Genomic DNA, 20,753 nt, shown 5'->3' with positions numbered 1-20,753 from the left:
CACACTATGCTTCTTAAAGCCTCTTTTAGAACTGGCCATGGTTACCTCACACACATTCCATTAATGATACTGTGTATGCACTAATAGGAGGCAGGGGAAAATTCACATGACAAAGAGTGTGTAGGCATAATCTATTACAGAGAGGAAACAAAGAATTGGGAACAATGATCCAACTTACTGTATGCAAGTACCTATTGATTCCCACTTATCAAAGAATTTAGCTCATTAACACCACCCCTTTCTCCCTACTGGTCTCAAATTTTGTTAAATGGTTTATATGTAGTTCTTCTACTGGCTTACTTTATACATTTAAGTGATATAGATAAAACTCTTTTCTCCATCATTCTGCTTTAGATAGAAGCTCTCTATTCTTCTTCTTCTTTTTTTTTTTAAAGGAGAATATGTACACCCTTACAATCCCATATCCCCTTTCCCTCTCCACCTCACAACTCTTATATCATGAAGGTTTATGCCATTTCCATCTGTTTTGGAACTATAATTCTTACGTGCTCTGTATGTAAGTTGATTCAAATAAGTAAAATCCAATAAAGAGCACTTATAATACAATAATTGTGTACATATTATCTTCTGCAGAACTAATATGGGCTGTGTGGGGGTCTGTGTGTGTAAGCTAAATGTGTTAATTCAAGCTTACCTGGAATGTGGGGGGTATGTGTTTTGGACTTGGAGAGAAGAAAATACATTCCTTCTCATAAATAGGTATAGTTATAAATGAATATTTCAAAAAACTAAGATTAAACGATTTATCACTTATTATGCTCTATATTCTATTCAGAACTGTGCTACATTTTCATTTGCTTTATACAAAGCCAAGATTTTGCTAAAGAGCTTTTTAAAAGAAAGTTTTCAGGGAGTTTTATTTGTCTTTTATGTTGTTGGCAGAAAAAACAATTACCTTCACTCTATCCCTAAGTTCATACAACTTTAAAATATAATTATTTGTGTAAGAAACTAAGATTAGTTTAGTTTTCACATAAAGGAAGAAAGTATTAATTAATGTAACCTGGCAGCCTACTGCCTCAGTCTCCCACTCCCGTTAAACAGGAACGAAGGAAACCAGCTTAAGCCAGTCCTACAGGCAGTAAAAAAGATGCCCAAGAAAGAGCTAAGTCAATACCAATTCAGCACTAAATTCCACTCCTTATTTAGCAAAGGAGAGCAGGTAAAAACTAAATTGGTTGGAATGTGATGAGGGAAGCGGTTAATGACAAAATTCTGCGCAGGAAAGTTAGATCTGCTTGGATAGGTTGTAACCTCTGAAGTATCCAATCTATGGAGAAACAGAGAAAGGGCTTGCAAGCCCTCTGTTTGGGGCGCCAGCCATGTTTTCTGGTTGTGCATCCCTTCTTGCAAGATTATGAATAAATTTTTTTCTTCTCCACAATCGGGTGAACCTTATTTTCTTCCAGAAGAAGATTTCTTTCTTACATCTGTTGAAGTAAATATATTTTCTTCTCAAATATATTTGTTGCCAAATCTTCTGGCGACTTGTTTACTTTGAACCAATTGCCTTTAGATCTGCTGCCCATCCAACAGCCTAGGGTTTGTTTTTATTCCTGAGTTGTGCCATTATTTCTTGGATTCCATATGTTTATTTTTATTTCCTTTTTCATTTTGCCTATATGCAAGTGATTTTTTTTTTCCAGAAAGGAAGGTAAATGTTGAATCTTTGAAGTTTGACTTGCATACTGATAAATGGGTTGGGTATAGAATTCTATGTTCCAAGTATCCTTCGTTTAGCACCATGAAGGCATTGCTCGATTGTCTTCCAACCAAAAGCTGGAAAGCCTGAAAGTCAATATGATTCTTATCCCTCTGCCACATGATACAATTTTTTCCTCAGGAAGCTTTTATTTTTATTTTTTTTTATTCTTTATTTTCTTTTACATATTACGTTAAAAAAATATGAGGTCCCCATATACCCCACACCTCACCCACCCCACCCCTCCCCCATTAACAACCTCTCCCATCATTGCAGCACATCATCTTCACCTGGCGAATACATTCTGGAGCACTGCTGCACCACATGGACAGTGGTCCACACTGTAGTCCACATTCTCCCTCAGTCCACCCAGTGGGCCACGACAGCACACACAACGTCTAGCATCCATCCCTGCAGCACCACCTAGGACAACTCCAAATCCTGAAGATGCCCCATGCTATATCTCTTCTTCCATCTCCCTACCATTGGCAGCCATCGGGGCCACCCTCTACCTAAGGAAGCTTTTAAGAGTTTTCTTTTTAACTTGTTTACCAAAAATATTTTTTCAATGTCATATTACATTGTCAGCAGTATTGAAGATGTATGGGGTATGTATGAGAAAAACATTATTTCTCAGGGAATTTCAATCCATAGGGGGACATTTTTAATCTAGAAAAAGAATAAATTCTTATATGGCTCTTATGTAATGAATTTATTAATAAGAAAAATTGAATTTAGTAATTTATTTTTGGCCTGGTGAGATTGTATATAGTAGAGATATTTATTTTTGCCTCTGATGGTAGAAATGTATGAAATATTAAATGCTGAGGCTTTATGAATAGGGAACAAATGCAGTCATTCCTGTGTTGTATTACCTCTTTTTGCTAAAAATGAAAATTAGTCTTTTTAATACTTGTATTAACCAGGCAAAGGCATGCTGATGCAAAATACCAGAAATCTGTTGGCTTTTATAAAGGACATTTATCTGGGGTAGAAGCTTACAGTTACCAAGCCATGAAGCATAAGTTACTTCCTTCACCAAAGTCTGTTGGTCTTGTTGAGTCTTTTTGGAGCAAGATGGCTGCAAGTGTTCATTCTTCCTCTTCCTCTAAAGGCTCAAGGGTCCTAGCTTCTTCCAATATCAGCTGTCAGCTAGGATAAGTCTTGTCTCTCTCCCAGGGCCTATTTCGCTCCAGGTAGTTGTTCTGCTTTCTCCACAAGGCCAGCTGTAAATTCTCAGGCAAACAGCTTGTCCCTCTTCCCAGGGTCTCTGCCTTGTCTAATGGAGCCTTCTCTCTATTCCTCTCATATCTGCTTCTCTGTTTATTTTCTTCCTAGGGCTCCAGCATCAAAACTCCAAACTCTGTCCTCTGCCATGTCTTTTCTTTGTGTGTCCTACTGAGGTGGCCCAATCAAAAACCTAATCATAATTTAATCATGCCCAGAGGAACAGACCAGTTTATGAACATAATCTGTATCTTTTTGGAATTCATCAAAAATATCAAACTGCCACAATTATTTTCTATTATCATCATTTAAAAAGAATTTTAACTAAATATTTCATACTACCATTCACTTACTAAATGACTATAGAAATGTAAAATAATTGTAATATAACTAAATTTATATTAGTTATATAAATATAATTAATTATATGATAATTAAACTAAAAATAATTATAATCATGATTATAATTATATAAGAATAATTATAATGAATTATTTTAATTTCCTCTTTTGGTTTATCCTTCAATTCGATCAATCTATGGTGAGCTTCTTGCTGTTTTCATTTGTCTTCTGGATACTATTGTTATAATTTCCTTTAGGAACATAGAAATCACATCCCCTAGCCTAGGCATCTATGCCAGCAAAGAAAATAAAGCCATGACCATTTTTGTTTTCTCCTAGTGTCTACACTACTGGAACTGGACTAAGGCTGAATTTCTGCCATCATAGTGAGCTGTAGCTATGACTGCTTTCAAAAGTGGATGAGAATACATGAGATGTGACTGGAAATGTAGGCCCAAGATTATTTCCAAGAAATGAATAAAATGAGCATAACACCTCCAAATATCTATAATTTCTGTGTCTCCAATAATAGAACAGTCAAGAAATGTTCTTGCAAAATCTTGACAACACTTGTATTCTTCTTTCTCAATACTTAGTATGACTTAGAATCGTCTAGGGATAGTGGTTAAAATCACTCTCTGGTCTCCACCCTTGGAGAGTCTTGGAGCAGGTAGAGCTGGCTCTATTCCCTCCAGTCCAGGAGATCTTCAAGGAAAGTCTTGGCAATTTTTCAATAAATCTTGATTTTAAAGATTTTAAAAAGTTAAAAACTGAGGATCTATTTTACAAAAGAATACCTTAATGCTATTATCAAATAGTTGCCTCCCACTCCACCCTCAACAAATATTAGCACATTCAGAAGACCTTGCAATGTTTATCTTCCTTTGAATATCCGATGGAAACTCTGACAACCAACTGTTGACTAAGTTAGGACATTAAAAGTTTCCTTGTTGGAATTTTCCCAAGGTACCTGTTTTAGTCTACTAGGCTGCCAAAAGCAGTATACCAGAAATGGGTTGGCTTTTACAACCAGGGCATACTCACCCTTTCCACATACATGGTGGGTCCACTCTCATGGCCCAAAAAGATGTATTTGGCCAGACCTCAGCTTCCATGGTTCTGCCTTGGAAGTCATTTTTCCTTCAATCTGTCCTATTTCTGTCCCTTTTAGTCCAGGCTGGCAGTGGTTCCATTTATACAAATTTCTCAAAAAAACTTGTCGGTTTCACATGTAGTACACAGGGGTCCCAGCCATCAGGACTTTTCACAAGTCCTACTTTTGGATAACTATACTTCCAGTTCTGACTTGCACTGAAATGGCTGACAGGTTCCATTTTTAGTTAAATCCTCACATGGGGCACTATTCTCTGGGGACTTGTTTTCTGGAAGCTCAGAATATTCAAAACCATCAATACCTGATTTTTTGTGCCTAGGAGTTCAGTTCTCAGATTCTCCCTTTCCTTTCACATTTTTTTTTTTTTTGGTCTTTATTTATTATTTTAATATTACATTAAAAAATATGAGGTCCCATATACCCCCCACCCCCCTCACCCCACTCCTCCCCCCATAACAACAACCTCCTCCATCATCATGAGACATTCATTGCATTTGGTAAATACATCTCTAAGCACCACTGCACCTCATGGTCAATGGTCAACATCATAGTCCACACTCTCCCACAGTCCACCCAGTGGGCCATGGAAGGACATACAATGTCTGGTAATATCCCTGCAGCACCACCCAGGACAACTCCAAGTCCCAAAAATGCCCCCACATCTCATCTCCTCCTCCCACTCCCTACTCCCAGCAGCCACCATGGCGCTTTCTCCACACCAATGCCACATTTTCTTCGATTACTAATCACAATAGTTCATGAATAGAATATCAGTAAGTCCACTCTAATCCATACTCTATTCCTCCATCCTGTGGACCTTGAAATGGTTGTGTCCGCTCCACATCTATATCAAGAGGGGCCTTAGATTCCACATGGATGCTGGATGCAATCTTCCTGCTTTCAGTTGTAGGCACTCTTGGCTCACTGGTGTGGTGGTTGACCTTCTTCAACTCCATGTTAGCTGAGTGGGATAAGTCTAATAAATCAGAGTGTAGGAGCTAAAGTCTGTTGAGGCTCAGGACCTGGCTATCACATGGTCAGTCCAGAGATTCAGGTCTCCTGGGTATATATGAAACCCCAGCACCAACTACAGTTCCAGTAAAAGTAACAGGAGAGGCTTGTGAACAAAGATCACATCTGAGTCCAGCTCCATCACACAGAAACACAAACTCCAAAGTAGGGCAAACTGACATGACACTGAACTCCATCTGCCATGACCATAGAAACTGTGGGTCTCTGTAGCCCTCAGAAGAACCAATACCCAGGGTTGTATCCCCTTTATCTGTCTCTGGGACTCTGCTGAGGTGTGCATAAGGGCAACCCCTCTGATAACCTCCTGGCTGTTTTTGGAGACTCATAGCCATATAAACTCATTTGTCCTTTCTATTTCCCCCTTTGATTTAGGTCAAAAAGCATTTTTAACTCCTGGTATTATATGTAGATTGAGATATTCTGCTGGTCCGAGTTGATGCTTTTATTCAAGGTCATTTTCTAGTTACATCATCAGCTGGTACTTGGTAGTAATCCCTCAGCACCAGGGAGGCTCATCCCCGGGAGTCATGTCCCACGCTGGGGGGAAGGCAACGAATTTACATGCTGAGTTTGGATTCGAGACTGGCCACATTTGAGCAACACAGAGGCTCTCAGGAGGTAACTCTTAGGTACCCTGAAGCTCTAGGCCTTGTTCTTATTTCAGATGCACAGGCTCACAAGCATAGTCATTAGTATCAAGGGCTCATTGTTGGACCTTCCTTCTTTTTTGGTCTTTGCCGTTGCACTTGGGGGATTGTTGCTGTTCCTTTAGGGAGTGTGATAGAGTGCCCCTGGCTAGGAACTCAGCACTTCCTCAGTTGTTGTTTTTAATTGTATCCACTATGAAAATGTCCAAACATTTTTATGTACCCTGGATATATGCCCTGTAGAACTCCCTGCCAACCTTGTGTCCCCTGTCAATAACATCCCACACCAGTATTCCTCCCCTGCCATTGTTGAACCTCTGTGATCCAAAACTTCCTGAAAAGTGAAGCCCAATATATTGCCAGGTTCCATTAATAGTAAAATGGAATATAGTGATGAGTTTAAATGTTAGATATAGAATACATATTAATTTAGAAAAATTAAGGTAAAAATAAATTGGGGTATCAAAAAATTTAAAAATGCAAAAGCTTTGTTTTTGATGTTTTGCCTTCCATCACTGCAATAAGTGTTGCCCTGAATGCAAATTGGCAAGGCAACTACTTAGTCTTTTCCTCAGTGTCTACATCCTATCTTTTTCTTTTCTTTTTTTAATTATTAAGCTTATCTTCACAAAAGTTTTAGATCACAGTAATTCATATATACAATATACAGTATTCCCAAATATCCAACATAAAACCTTTTCCCTTCTACAGCAATGTTTTTACTTATTCATACTATATTTATTGAAACTGATGTACAGATATTGAGACAATAGCTTTCAAACAAGATAACATTTGGGTTTACATTGTGGTTTATATTTTAGACTATACAATTTTCTAAATTTTTAGTTATCTTATGTTTTACATTATGAGTTACATTTTAGCCTATCAGCCCCTATATACTTTTGGTGTAATTTTACATGTCTTCTATCCATCCTTGCATACTCTTGTGGATACTTCTATTGCCCACACAGTTACATTGGTTCCATGTATTCAATACCTCTTTCCCCCTCCCCTTAGGGCCCACAGTGACAGTCAATCTTTGCTTGAAGGGCCATGTTCAGAGATACTTGCAACAGTGTTGAGGGTGACATGCTCAACTGCCCTAATGCACTGGGAGCCACCATTTCTCTTGAGAAATACAATTCCCTCTATTTGAGGGCATCAGTCCTCCCCAGGATGTGGGTATACCTTCACTCTCATTGTATGGGTCTCTATCCAATGATATAACCCACTATGGCAAAATGAGCATTCATATATTCCCTAGGAGCCTGTCCTGTGTCAGATAACCTTCCTTATTATATTTTTGAAAAAGTTTTCTCAACATTTTACTCTCAACCAAATACTTGACAATCTCCAATGTTCATATGTTCCCCTACCCTCCCCCCAATTTCTTGGGCAGTATTACCCATCCTCCCATCCCTAGCCCCCCTCAAGCCCACAAAGCCCCATCCAAAGGTACCCTATTCCCCCATTTTATCCCTTCCTTGTACAAATACTTACCTCCAGCTTATCATAGATTTCACCCATGTAGGTGTCAGCTTACATCCTTCCTCTACTCCCTAATTTCCTTTAAGCCTATCATCCAGTCTCTAGTTCTCTGAGACAGTTTGGTTTACTTATTTCATATCATTGAGGTCATGTAGTATTTGTCCTTCAATGCCTGGGTTGCTTCACTCAACATAAGGTTCTCAAGATTCATCCATGTTATCACGTGTGTTTGTAGTGTATTCATTCTTAAAGCTGAGTAGTATTCCATTGTATGTATATACCACATTTTATTTATCCATTCATCTATTGATGGGCATTTGGGTTGATTCCAACTTTTGGCAATCGTGAACAATGCTGCTATGAACATTGATGTGCATATATCGGTTTGTGCCCTTGTTTTCACTTCTACTGGGTATATACCCAGCAGTGGAATTGCTGGGTCATATGGCAAATCTATGGCTAGTTTTTTGAGAAACCGCCAAACTGCCCTCCAGAATGGCTGGATCTTTCTGCATGCTCACCAGCAGTGGATGAGTTTTCCCATTCCTCCACATCCTCTCCAGCATTTGTAGTCTTCTGTTTTTTTTTTCATAGCTGCCAATCTTATGGGAGTAAGATGGTGTCTCGTTGTAGTTTTGATTTGCATTTTCCTAATAGCTAGAGATTTGGAGCATTTTTTCATGTGCTTTTTAGCCATTTATATTTCTTCTTTGGAAAAGTGTCTGTTTAAATCTTTTTCCTATTTTTTAAATGGGTTGTTTGTCTTTTTATTTTCAAGATATAGGAGTTCTTTATATATGCAGGTTATAAGTCTCCTGTCAGATATATGGTTACCAAATATTTTCTCCCATTGTGTAGACTCTCTTTTCACTTTCTTGACAAACTCCTTTGAGGTGCAAAAGGCTTTAATTTTGAGGAAGTCCTATTTATCTATTTGTTCTTTTGCCGCTCATGCTTTTGGTGTGAAGTCCATGAAGCCATTTCCTATTACATAGTCTTGTATATGCTTCCCTACACTGCTTTCCAAAGTATTTATGGTCTTGGCTCTTATATTTAGGTCTTCGATTCATCTTGAGTTGATTTTTGTATAAGGTGTGAGATGGTAATCCTCTTTCATTCTTTTACATATGGATATCCAGTTCTCCAGGCACCATTTGTTGAATAGGCCATTCTCTCCCAGTTGAGAGGGTTTGGTGGCTTTATCGAATATTATATGACTATATATATGAGGATCTATATCAGAAATCTCAATTCGGTTACATTGGTCTGTGTGTCTCTCCTTGTGCCAATACCATGCTGTTTTCACTACTGTAGCTTTGTAGTATGTTTTGAAGTCAGGTATGTGATTCCTCCAATTTCGTTTTTCTTTTTCAATATGTCTTTGGCTATTCGGGGCCTCTTTCCTTTCCAAATAAATTTCATAGCTAGTTTTTCTAGTTCCTTAAAGAATTCTGTGTTGATTTTTATTGGGATCGCATTGAATGTGTAGATCAGTTTTGGTAGGATAGACATCTTAATAATATTTAGTCTTCCTATCCATGAACAGGGAATATTCCTCTATTTATTTAGGTCTTCTTTGATTTCCTTGAACAGTCTTGTGTAGTTCTCTGTGTATAAGTTTTTTACATCTTTAGCTAATATATTCCTAGGCATTTGATTTTTTAATTTACTAGGGTAAATGGTATTTGTTTCTTGATTTCCTCCTGAGCTTGCTCATTATTGGTGTACAGAAATGCTACTGATTTTTGCACATTGATTTTGTAACCTTCAACTTTACTAAATTCATTTATGAGTTCTAGAAGCCTTGTTGTAGACCTCTCAGGGTTTTCTATGTATAGGATCATGTCATCTGCAAATAATGAAATTTTGACTTCTTCCTTTCCAATTTGAATGCCTTTTATATCTGGTTCTTGCCTCAGTGCTCGAGCAAGTACTTCTAAGACAATGTTAAATAGAAGAGGTGATAGTAGGCATCCTTGTCTTGTTCCTTATCTTAGAGGGAAGGATTTTAGGATTTCACCATTGTAAATGATGCTGACTGTGGGTTTTTCATATATACTCTATCATGTTCAGAAAATTTCCTTGTATTCTGATCTTTAGCAGTGTTTTTATCAAGAAAGTGTGCTGTATTTTGTGAAATGCTTTTTCTGCATCTATAGATATAATCATGGGATTTTTTTCCTTCAATCTGTTTATATGGTGTTTACATTGATTGATTTTATGTTGAACCATCCTTGCATATCCAGACTGAATCCCACTTGGATGTGGTGTATAATTCATTTAATGTGTTGTTGAATATGGTTAGGAAGTATTTTGTTGAGAATTTTTGTGTCTAGGTTCATTAGAGAAATTGGTCTGTAATTTTCCTTTCTTGTGGTGTCTTTATTTGGCTTTGGTACTATGGTAATGTTGGCATCATAGAATGAGTTAGGTAATGTTCCTTCTGTTTCGATTTTTTGGAAGAGTTTCAGCAGGCTTGGTGTTAGTTCTTTCCAGGATGTTTTGTAGAATTCACCTATGAAGCTGTCTGGCCCAGGGCTCTTCTTAGTTGGGAGGTTTTTAATGACTGATTCCATCTCTTTCCTTGTGATTGGTTTGTTGAGATCATCTATTTCTTCTTTCATCAAAATAGGGTGCTTATGTGTTTCTAGGAATTTGTCCATTTCCTCTGAGTTGTCATTTTTGTTGGAATATAGTTTTTCAAAGTATCCTCTTATGATAGTCTTTATTTCTGTGGGGTCAGTGGTGATATCTCCTTTCTCATTTCTTATTTTGTGTATTTGCATCTTCTCTCTTTTTTTCTTTGTTAGTCTAGCTAAGGATTTGTCAATTTTATTGATCTTCTCAAAGAACCAGCTCTTGGTTTTGTTTATCTTTTCAAGTGCTTTCTTATTTTCTATTTCATTTAGTTCTGCTCTTATCTTTGTTATTTCTTTGTTTCTTCTTCCTGTGGGGTTACTTTGTTGTTTTTTTACTAATTCCTCCAAATGTGCAGTTTGTTCTTCAATTTTGCTCTTTCTTCTTTTTTGATGTATGAATTTATGGCTATAAATTTCCCTCTCAGTACTGCTTTTGCTGCATTCCATAGGTTTTGGTATGTTGTGTTATCATTTTCATTAGTTTCAAGGTAGTTATTAATTTCTTTTGAGATTTCCTCTTTGACCCACTGTTTTTCTAAGAGTGTGCTGTTTAATTTCCATATCTTGGTGTGAAATCTGGCCCCCTGGCCCTTGCAAATTTCCAGTTTCACTCCACTGTGGTAGAGATATTATTCTGTATGATTTTGATCTTTCTGAATTCATTGAGCCTTTCTTTGTGGCCTAGCATATGGTCTATCTTGGAGAATGATCCATGTGCACTTGAGAAAGATGTATATCCTGGTGTATTCAGGTGTAATGATCTGTATATGTCTATTAGATCCAGCTCCTCTAATACACTGTTCAAAGTTTTTGCTTCTTTATTGATTCTCTTTTGAGATGTTCTGTCCAAAGTTGACAGTGGTGTATTAAAGTCTCCCACTATAATTGTAGAGGCATCTATTCTTTCACTTAGTTTTTCCAGTGTTTGCCTCACGTATTTGGAGGTGCCCTTGTTAGGAGCATAAATATTTATGATTATTTGTTCTTCTTGAGAGATTGTCCCTTTCACTAATATGTAGTATCCTTCTTTGTCTCTCACAATTGTTTCGCACTAAAGTCTATTTTGTCTGATATTAATATAGCTACTCCTGCCTTTTTTTTTTTTTTTTTTTTTGGTTATTGTTTGCTTGTAAGATTATTTTCCCGATATTCACTTTCAACCTTGAATCCCTGGGTCTAAGATGTGTTTCTTGTAGACAGCATATAGATGGGTCGTATTTCCTTATCCAATTTCCCAGTTTGAATCTTTTGACAGGTGAGTTTAATCCATTGACATTCAGTGTTATTACTTTCAAGGATTTATTTATGTAGCCATATTTTGTTTGGACTTGTGTTGGTCATATTTTGTTTGTTTTTTTCCCTTCTTTTTTGTCTTTTTTGTTGCTCTTACACTCTCCTCCAACTCTGCCTCTCCTGTTGTTTTCTTTCTTCCTGTAGAACTCCTTTTAGTATTTCTTGAAGGGCAGGGTTATTGTTGGCATACTCTTTTAATTTCTGTTTATCTGTGAATATTTTGAACTCTCCATCATTTTTGAATGCTAGTTTAGCTGGATAGAGTATTCTTGATGGGAAATTTTTTTCTTTTAGTACCTTGACTATATTATACCCCTGCCTTCTTGCCTCCATGGTTTCAGATGAGAAATCAGCACTTAATCTTATGGAGCCTTCCTTGTATGTAATGGTTTTCTTTTCTCTTGCTGCTTTTAGAATTTTCTCTTTGTCTTGAGCATTGGATAATTTGACAAGTATATGTCTTGGGGTGGGCCTATTGGGATTTATGGTGTTTGGGGTGCATTGTGCTTCCTGGACATGTACATCCATCTCTCTCAGTAGATTTGGGAAGTTTTCTGCCATTATTTCCTCCAACACCCCTTCTGTCCACTTTCCCTTCTCTTTTCCTTCTGGGATGCCTATGATACATATGTTTGTACGTTTTGCATTGTCATTCAGGTCCCTAAGTCCTAGCTGGATTTTTTCTATCTTTTTATCGATCAATTCAACTATCTGTTTGATTTCAGATGTACTGTCTTTCACACCGCTAATTCTCTCCTCTGCCTCTTTTAATCTGCTGCTATTAGCTGAGAGTGTATTTTTGAAAAAGGGAGTGGGCAAAGAAAATGGGGGGGAAACAAGCAAGAAAAAGAAAAAGAGAAAAAAAAACTAAATAAATGAAAATGGCCTTGGGGGATAAAATGGGAGAAAAGACCAGGAGACAATGCAATATTAGCAACCAAGACAAAAAACAAACAAACACAAACACCAAGGGCTAAGGTAATGAAAGACCTCAGGTGGACCTCAGGGCATGGTGGATTCAGGGATGGGAAGTCTGTGATATTGCAGACTCAAGGTGTGTGAGTCTCTGGAGCATGGGCCACCAGGGTTTAGGGGACACAGACCTGGGAACCATGCATCCAGTTAACAGGGGGCCTGGGAGCACCACAGCACAACACAGCCTTCAGGGATCCCTGCAGCTGGGCGCCAGCCCTAGGGGGAGGGGTCCAGCCCACAAACTCTGACCTCTGTGTCAGAAACCCAAAATTCCACCTCTCACAAGAATCTCTTCTGTCACTGTTTCACCAAATCAACATCCAGACACCTCCTGCCCTGTAAGCCCCCAAAACAGCCTGCTCAGGGTTTGGGAGCACCGCTGCACAACAAAGATCCCAGGGATCACCGCGGCCTGGCCACCAGCCCTAGGGGGAGGGGTTCCGCCTAGAACTTCTGACCTCCATTCCATGTCAGAAATCAAAAGTTCCACCTCTTGCAAGAATCTCTTCTGTCATTGTTTCACCAAATCGACATCCAGATACTTCCTGCCCTGCAAGCCCCTGAAACAGCCCACTCAGGGTTTGGGAACACCCCACAAAACAAAGATCCCAGGGATCACCACGGCCCGGCCACCAGTCCTAGGGGGAGGGGTTCCACCCAGAACCTCTGGCCTCCATGTCAGAAACCCAAAATTCCACCTCTAGCAAGAATCTCCTCCATCACTGTCTCACCAAATCGATTTCCAGACACCTCCCACCCTGCAAGCCCCTGAAACAGCCTGCTCAGAGCTTGGGAACTCCCCAGCACAGCAAAGCCTTCAGGAATCACCACTGCTGGGCCACCAGCCCCAGGGGGAAGGGTCCCACCCACAATCCCGACCTCCGTGAAAGAGACCCAAAATTCTACCTCTTGCAAGAATCTCCTCTGTCACCGTCCAGACACCTCCTGCCCTGCAAGCACCCAAAACAGCCTGGTCCAGCAGGACTCTAACCCTACTCAGCTGCTACTTTGCAGGAGAGATTATGAGGTGCACTCACTCAGATGCCATCTTGCCCCGCCTCTCTCCTTTCACATTTTAATATAAGCTGCAAGGAGTAGCAAGGCAGACTTTCCACATTTAGTATGGAAATCTCCTCAGGTAAACACCCAAGCTCGTCACTTTCAAATTTTGTCTTCCATCCAACACCAGGAATCAATTTTGCCAAGGTCTCTGCCACTTTAAAACAAAGATCACCTTTCTTTCAGTTTGCAATGACACATTCATCATTTCTATCTAAGACCTCACCAAACTACCTTTAATGGCTATATTTCTATCAACAGTCTCATCAAAGCAATCTAGGCCTTTTCTATCAAGTACCTCATAATCCTTCCAGAATCTACCCCTTACCCATTTATAAAGCTGTTCCACATTTTTGGTATTTACAATAGCAGCATCCCACTTTTCTGGTACCAAACTCTGTTTTAGTCTGCTGGGCTGCCAAAAGCAATATACCAGAAATGGGTTAACTTTTTTAATGGGAATTTCTTAGGTTACAAGCTTACAATTTCAAGGCTGAGGAAAGTGTCCAAATTAAGACATCATCAGGTGATGCCAGTGATCCTGGACTTCTCTGTCACATGGCACATGTGGAGGCATCTGTTGGTCTCTCCCTCCTCTTCCAGGTTTCCTTCCTTTCAGTTTCTTACTTCTGTCTCTCTCTCTCTCTGTGAATTTCATTCAAAATCCAGTAAGAAGATTAAGATCCACCCCAAATCACACCTTAACTGAAGTAACCTAACTAAAAGATCTTACTTACAATAGGTCTACACCCACAGGAATAGATTAGCTTTAAGAACATACTTTTTGGGGTTCCATATAGCTTCAAACCATTACAGTACCTTCTCAAACAAATGACCAGAAGACAAATCTTACAACAGAGGAAATTGAAGTTGTAACAACAGACTTAATATGTGTGTGTGTCAGAAAACCTTCTGGCCATGGGAGAATGAAGTAATTTGAAAAATAGTAGGAAAATTAGATCAAATATTAGGGTTTCAGGATAGGAAGAAACCTCATGGTCATTAAGTCCCATCTCTCCTGATATCCCAACATGTGGTTATCACCACAAATTTGAACTTCTCAAGGGATAGGGAATTCAAGACACCAGAGGCAGTTCATTCCACTTTTGTAAAGCTCCTTTAGAAATGTCTTCCTTACTTGGGCAGGAAATATGTATCCTTCAATTTCACCTCAATTTAGTTTCATCTTAAAGTCTGACGTTAATATAGCTCTACCACCTATTTTGGAGGCCGGGGTATTTCTTTAACACTCTTTCATTTCAATTCATGCTGAGCCTTATGTTTTAGATATGTTTATTGAAAATGGCAAATAACTAGATATTTTAATCTGTCCAACAATCTCTGTCTCCAAAACAGAGCTTATTCTATTTAGAATTATATTTGGATTTATTTCTACTACTTAATTTTATGCTATGTGTGCTAATTTTTAAAATCCTTTCTCATTTTCTTTTGGATTCATGAATACTTCTCCATTTTATATTTACCCATTTAATAGTTTGGAGTCTATAAACATTATCTCTATTTCTTCTAGAAATTTTAACAACATTTAGATTTACTGATAATTTTATCAATTTATTTGTTTGCCATTTCTTCTGATATCTTAGACCTGCTATCTGAGATTTTTTTCCTCCTGCCTAAAATATTGTTTGTATTAGCATGAGAAATTATCTGTTAGTAATAAATAGTATCTGTTTGTCAGAAGAATTCTTCATTTTATCTTGATTCCTGAAAGAGTTTCAATGGGAATATAATCCTAGTTGTTTCAGCATATTTGAAGACGCTAGTCTACTATTTCCTGGCTTCCATTACCAATGTTGAGAAATCAGCTTTTAGTTAAAATTTTATTTATTAATAAGTAATCTGTCTTTTGTTCCTGGATGCTTTTATTTTTTATTTTGAAATAATTATAGATTCTTGGGAAGTTCCAAAATAGTATAGCGTGAGGTTCTTTGTACCCTTCACCCAGTTTCCCCCATGTAAATATAGTACAATATCACAATTTTTTAATTGGCATTTGAAACACATAGAAATAGAAATAGTTCTATGCCATTTTATAACATGTTTATATTCCTGTAATCACCACTAGAATCAATATACATAACTCTTCTACTCTTTTTTTTTTTAATCTTCCCACTCCCCTCCCCAAGGCTCCCTCAGTTGTTAATTTTTTTTTAATCTTCCCACTGTCCTCCCCAAGGCTCCCTCAGTTGTTTATTGTTTTTGTTCATTGTCTGATCCTTGGTTTTTTGCTCATTGTCTGCTTGTTCTCTGTTTTTTCTTCAGGGGGCACCTGGAACCAAACTCACTACCTCCCGTGTGGGAGGCAGGCACTCTACTGCTTGAGCCATATCCACTTCCTGCTTATTTTGTTTTTTTTTTTTTTTGCTCATTGTTCGTTTGTTTTCTTTAGGAGGCACCAGGAACTGAACCTGGGACCTTCCATGTGGAAGGTTGACACTCAGCTGATTGAGCCACATCCTCTTCCCAAGACTATTCCATTCTTCATTTGACCCTTTATAGACACACCCAAATCCTCCACCATTCCTAACCCCTGACAACCACTAGTTTGTTCTCCATCTGTATAATTTTGAAATTTTTAATAAATGTCATTTTGAAATTTTTAATAAATGGAATCATGCTGTATGTGCCCTTTTTTTGGTGGTTTGTTTGTTTTTAATCTTTTTTGAGTGTTTCTGTACAAAAAGAAGTTTGTTTGTTTTTTTCATTTTAAAATACCAGGGTGTGGGGGAAGGATGCAAACAAATAAAAGATGCTTTTATAACATTATTTTCCCTATTTTAGAAAGAAAAAATAAAATCAGTCTAACAGAACTTAAAGTCCAAAAATGAAATAACTTCGTTTTCTTTAAAAGCTTCAAAGAAGCCCCCTGCCTACTAATTTCATCCCTTTTGTGTCCACTGGAGCCATGTCTCTCTTCAGTGGCCCAGGAGGATCACTGTAACAAATATCAGCCCAGGTTTCTGGGCATGTGGCCTGAACAGAAAGATAGAAGCATCAGAAGATAGAAGAGCAAAGACCATTCACCACAGAAATGTAGTGGGCAAGAAGACATTTCCCTGAGCCAGCATAAGGGACAGGTGCAGCAGCATTCCACACCTGTGGACAGCAGAGGCCTAGATGCCCCACTTCTTCTATTCCCTTTCCAGATAATATGGGGAGAAGGTACGTGTGTCAAAATGACATGCCTGTGAAGAAAGTGCAATGAAGGTTTAGAAATACTGTTATAAAGTCTCAGTAATAAAAAAAAAGCTTTGCCAGCTTTTACCATAAACATGAGAAGAAAATCCTCAATCTCACTGTTGGAGGTAAGCTGACTTCCCTTTTCTGGGACCCCTGAAGTACAGGAGGTCACTTGTATCTTCTTTCCAACTGACTGGATTTCTGAATCGGGCATTTTGGACTGATGCCACAAGACCACAATCCAGCTATAAAAAGTCACCCCAACGCCAACAAATGATTACAATCCTGTAATTGGGAAAATACACATTTTCTTCCCAACCGAATCCCAAAGGTGGGAGAAGCAAGTCTAGAGAAGCAACCTCTTCAGGATCAGGCCAAATAGCAGTACTTGAACCCAACTAAGTAATCACCACAGAGTAGTTCCGAGCAGCAAGCAATGACATCCAGATTCTCATGGAGACTACTGTAGGGCACAGAGTAACAGCGTGAAAGCAACTAAGCTTTGTGTAAATAATATTTTTTTGCTTTTTTTCTTTCTTTTTTTTTTTAATAAAAGAAATCCAGTGTCTTAAAAACTTATGAAAAACTTGTTTTTTAAAAAATGGGCCAGGCAGCTGGCCATACCCTTTTGCCCACTGTACCTATCCTATCTGTGCCTTTTGACATTAAGCCTCTTATCACAGGCTCTGTTATAATATCTGTTCTATAACTGTACCTTTCTAGAGGAAAAGAAAATAGGGAACAAAGGGAAGGCAGTACTATTACTGAGACTAGGATGCAAATCAAAAGCAAACTGGAAAGCAAGAGCAATATTAGGGGTGAGATGAGAGACTTGAATGGAGACTGTTTGAGGAATCTGGCTGAGTATGCTCATTTGGGGAACTGAAGAAGAAGCGGAACATTCAAAGTGCAATCACGTCGGTAACAAATGGTCATCCCTTTCTTCTGACTCCTCCCTCAGCTGGTCATCCCCCACACCATGATATGCAGCAGGCACATTTCAAGGTTTAGAGTGGCATACAAAGTCACAAGGTTGCCAAGATCCTGCTAGAAGGCTAAGTGGGGAAACTGCTCCATTCCCTTGGCTCCACCACCAGTCGCTGGTACAGGAACCCCCCAATAATACAGACAGCGACCAGTGATGCAAACGTGATAAGTAACACAGAACCCACATTGAGGTGAGAGATCTCTGGGGAACAAGCCAGGCTGCTATCCATCTCAAAGAGGTAGAAACAATCTTGGACTTTTCCTCGTTCCTCAGATACAAGGTTAAAATTGTCCACCAGGGTATGTCGATTGCATATCATCACCACTGCCCGGCACTGCTCCTTGTCACAGTGATTGTCATATTCATCATCTCCTTTATAGATCAGCATGATCCAATTACTTCCATTGAAGATGTGATTCTCGTTGAGTCTTCCCACCACCATCTCCTTCCCGTTACTTTTGTTGATCTGCACCAAGCCTGCCCCAGAGGAGTGGTTGCGAGCTTCCCGGCATACCCTGAACATGTAAATATATGTGTCTGGGCCCTGGCCCATAGTGCTCTCAAAGCTTTTGTTAAACAGTGGTTTCAGCCTCTTCAGTAGTGCCAGCTCCGCCTCTGACTCTTTACCTTTTTCTCCTACTAAGTCGCAGGTTTTTTCTTCTGCCTGCCAGGATTCTCTTACTGCCACAGTGAGGAGTATCAAGAGTATCAGTCCAGGCCTCCAGTGGTTGTGGAAGGGGAACATCGTGCCACAGGCAAAGACAGTAGCCACCGATCAGAATCTCCCAGGAAAAGCCGCCTGGAACTGAGAGTCGGGGCCAGCAAGGGGCCAGCGAGGGGCCAGCGAGAGGCCAGCCACGGACCCCCATTCCAGAGCTCAGGTCAGAGGCCAGTGTCCCTCCAGGCACCTCGCTGTGGACCCTGTGTGTGCCCTTTTGAAACTGGCTTTTTTCACTCAGCATAAGCTTCTTGAAATCCCTTCAAGTTGCTGTATGTATCAACATAAGTTTGTTCCCTTTTATGTCGAGTAGCATTCTACTTGGTTGCTTTTAAGAGTTCCTATTTGTCTTTCAAGTTCTGAAGATTAGCTAGGATGTGTCTGTTGCACATTTTTATTTTTTATTTTCTTTTAGTTCTTCTTGGGGTTTGTTCTGCTTCCTGGATCTAAAAATTGATGTTAAACATCAATTCTGGAAAATATTCAGATGTTATCTTTTCTGATGTTACCCCTGTCCCATTCTCTTTTTTCTTTCCTTCTGGAACTTGTTTAATAACTACTAGCTGTTCTTACTCTATTCTCTGTTTTTCTTATATTTTCCTGTATATTTCCCATCTTTATATGTTTATGTTGCATTCTGGGTCATATTTTCAGATTTATATTCCAGTTCACTAATTCTTTCCAGTAGTGTAAACCAACCATTAAGTATTTGATATCAATTATTATTTTTATTATAAAATTTATTAAGAAATAACTAACATACCCTAAAACTACCCTTTTAAAGCACACAATTTAGTGGTTTTCACTGAATTCACAGTGTTGTAACTCCCTCACCACTAGGAACTTTCAGAATATTTTCATTTCCCCAAAAAGAAACTCCATAACCATTAGCAGTCCCTCTGTATTCCTTTCTCCACCATCCCTTAGAAACCACTGATCTACTTTCTGCCTCTATAGATTTGTTTATTCTGGACATTCCAAATAAATGGAATCATACAATATGTAGACTTTTGTGCCTTACTTCTTTTACTTAGCATAATATTTTCAAGGTTAATCCACGTTATTCCATATACCAGTACTTCATTCCATTTTATTGCCAAATAATTCCATACCACATGATTAAGTATTCATCAGTTGATGGAAATTTGGGTTAGTTCCACTTTGGGGCTAATTATGAATAACACTGTTAAGAATATTCATGTACAAGTTTTTGCATATGTTTTCAACTTTCTTGAGTATACACTTAGCAGAAGAATTGTTGGGTCATATGATAATTCTATTTTTAACTTTTTGAGGAACTGACAGATTGTTTTCCAAAGTGCACATACCATTTTAAGTTTTCACCAGCAGTATATGACAGCTCCAATTTTTCTACATACTTGCCAACATATATTATTATTCATCTTTTTATTACAACCATTTTATTGTCTCATAGTGGTTTTGATTTGAAATTTACTAATGACTAGTTATGTTGAGTATCTTTCTTTGTGCTTGTTGGCCATTTGCATATCTTCTTTTGGAGAAATATCTGTTCAAATCTTCTGCCCATTTTTAAGTTGGGTTATTTGTTTTTTATTGTTGAGTTGTAAGATATTTTTATATATTTGAGATACAAGCTCTTTGTCAGATATATGATTTGAAAATATTTCCTCCATTCAGTAGGTTTTCTTTTTCGTTTTCTTGATGGTGTCCTTTGAAGTGCAAAAGTTTTAGTTTTGGGAGTTGATGTAGCTCAGTGGTTTACTGCCTGCTTTCCATGTGCAAGGTCCAGGGTTCAATCCCTAGAATCTTCTAAAAAAAAAAAAGTTTGTTTAAAAAAAAAATGTATTTACCCCTCTTTATTATTTTTTTAAAAGAAGGTTTAGATGACATAAATGTTACATAAAAAATATAGGGGATTCCATATACCATAGCCCCTCCCCCTCCCACATTTTTCCCTACTTAACAACACCTTTCATTAGTGTGTTACATTTGTTATGATTAATGAACACATATTAAAGCATTGCTACTAACAATGGTCTATAGCTTACATTATGGTTTACACTTTGTACCACACAACTTTATAGGTTTTGACAAAATGTATAATGAAGTTTTGGTTGTGATAAATTCTAACTTATCTATTGTTTCTTTTGCTACTTGTGCTTTTCTTGTCATGCCTAAGAAACCAATGTGTAATCCAAAGTCACAGATATTTAATTCGATGTTTTTTTCAAAGTGTTTTATAGTTTTAGCTCCTACATTAAGGTCTATGATCAACTTTTTGGGCTAGGAATCCAACTTCATTGTTTTGCATGTGGATATCCGATTG

At 38.3% G+C, this 20,753-nt stretch overlaps 1 pseudogene; it reads right to left on the bottom strand.

The window, feature by feature from the left end:
• Positions 1–17,336: 17,336 nt before the first annotated feature.
• Positions 17,337–18,472, bottom strand: LOC101440017 (cation-dependent mannose-6-phosphate receptor pseudogene; annotated as a pseudogene).
• Between the last annotated feature and the right edge of the window lie 2,281 nt (positions 18,473–20,753).

The sequence above is a fragment of the Dasypus novemcinctus genome, chromosome 16 (assembly GCF_030445035.2).
Source record: "Dasypus novemcinctus isolate mDasNov1 chromosome 16, mDasNov1.1.hap2, whole genome shotgun sequence".
NCBI classification, from domain to species: domain Eukaryota; kingdom Metazoa; phylum Chordata; class Mammalia; order Cingulata; family Dasypodidae; genus Dasypus; species Dasypus novemcinctus.
Note: the sequence above shows the minus strand (reverse complement) of the source record. Positions and strands in the feature narration are given on the sequence as shown.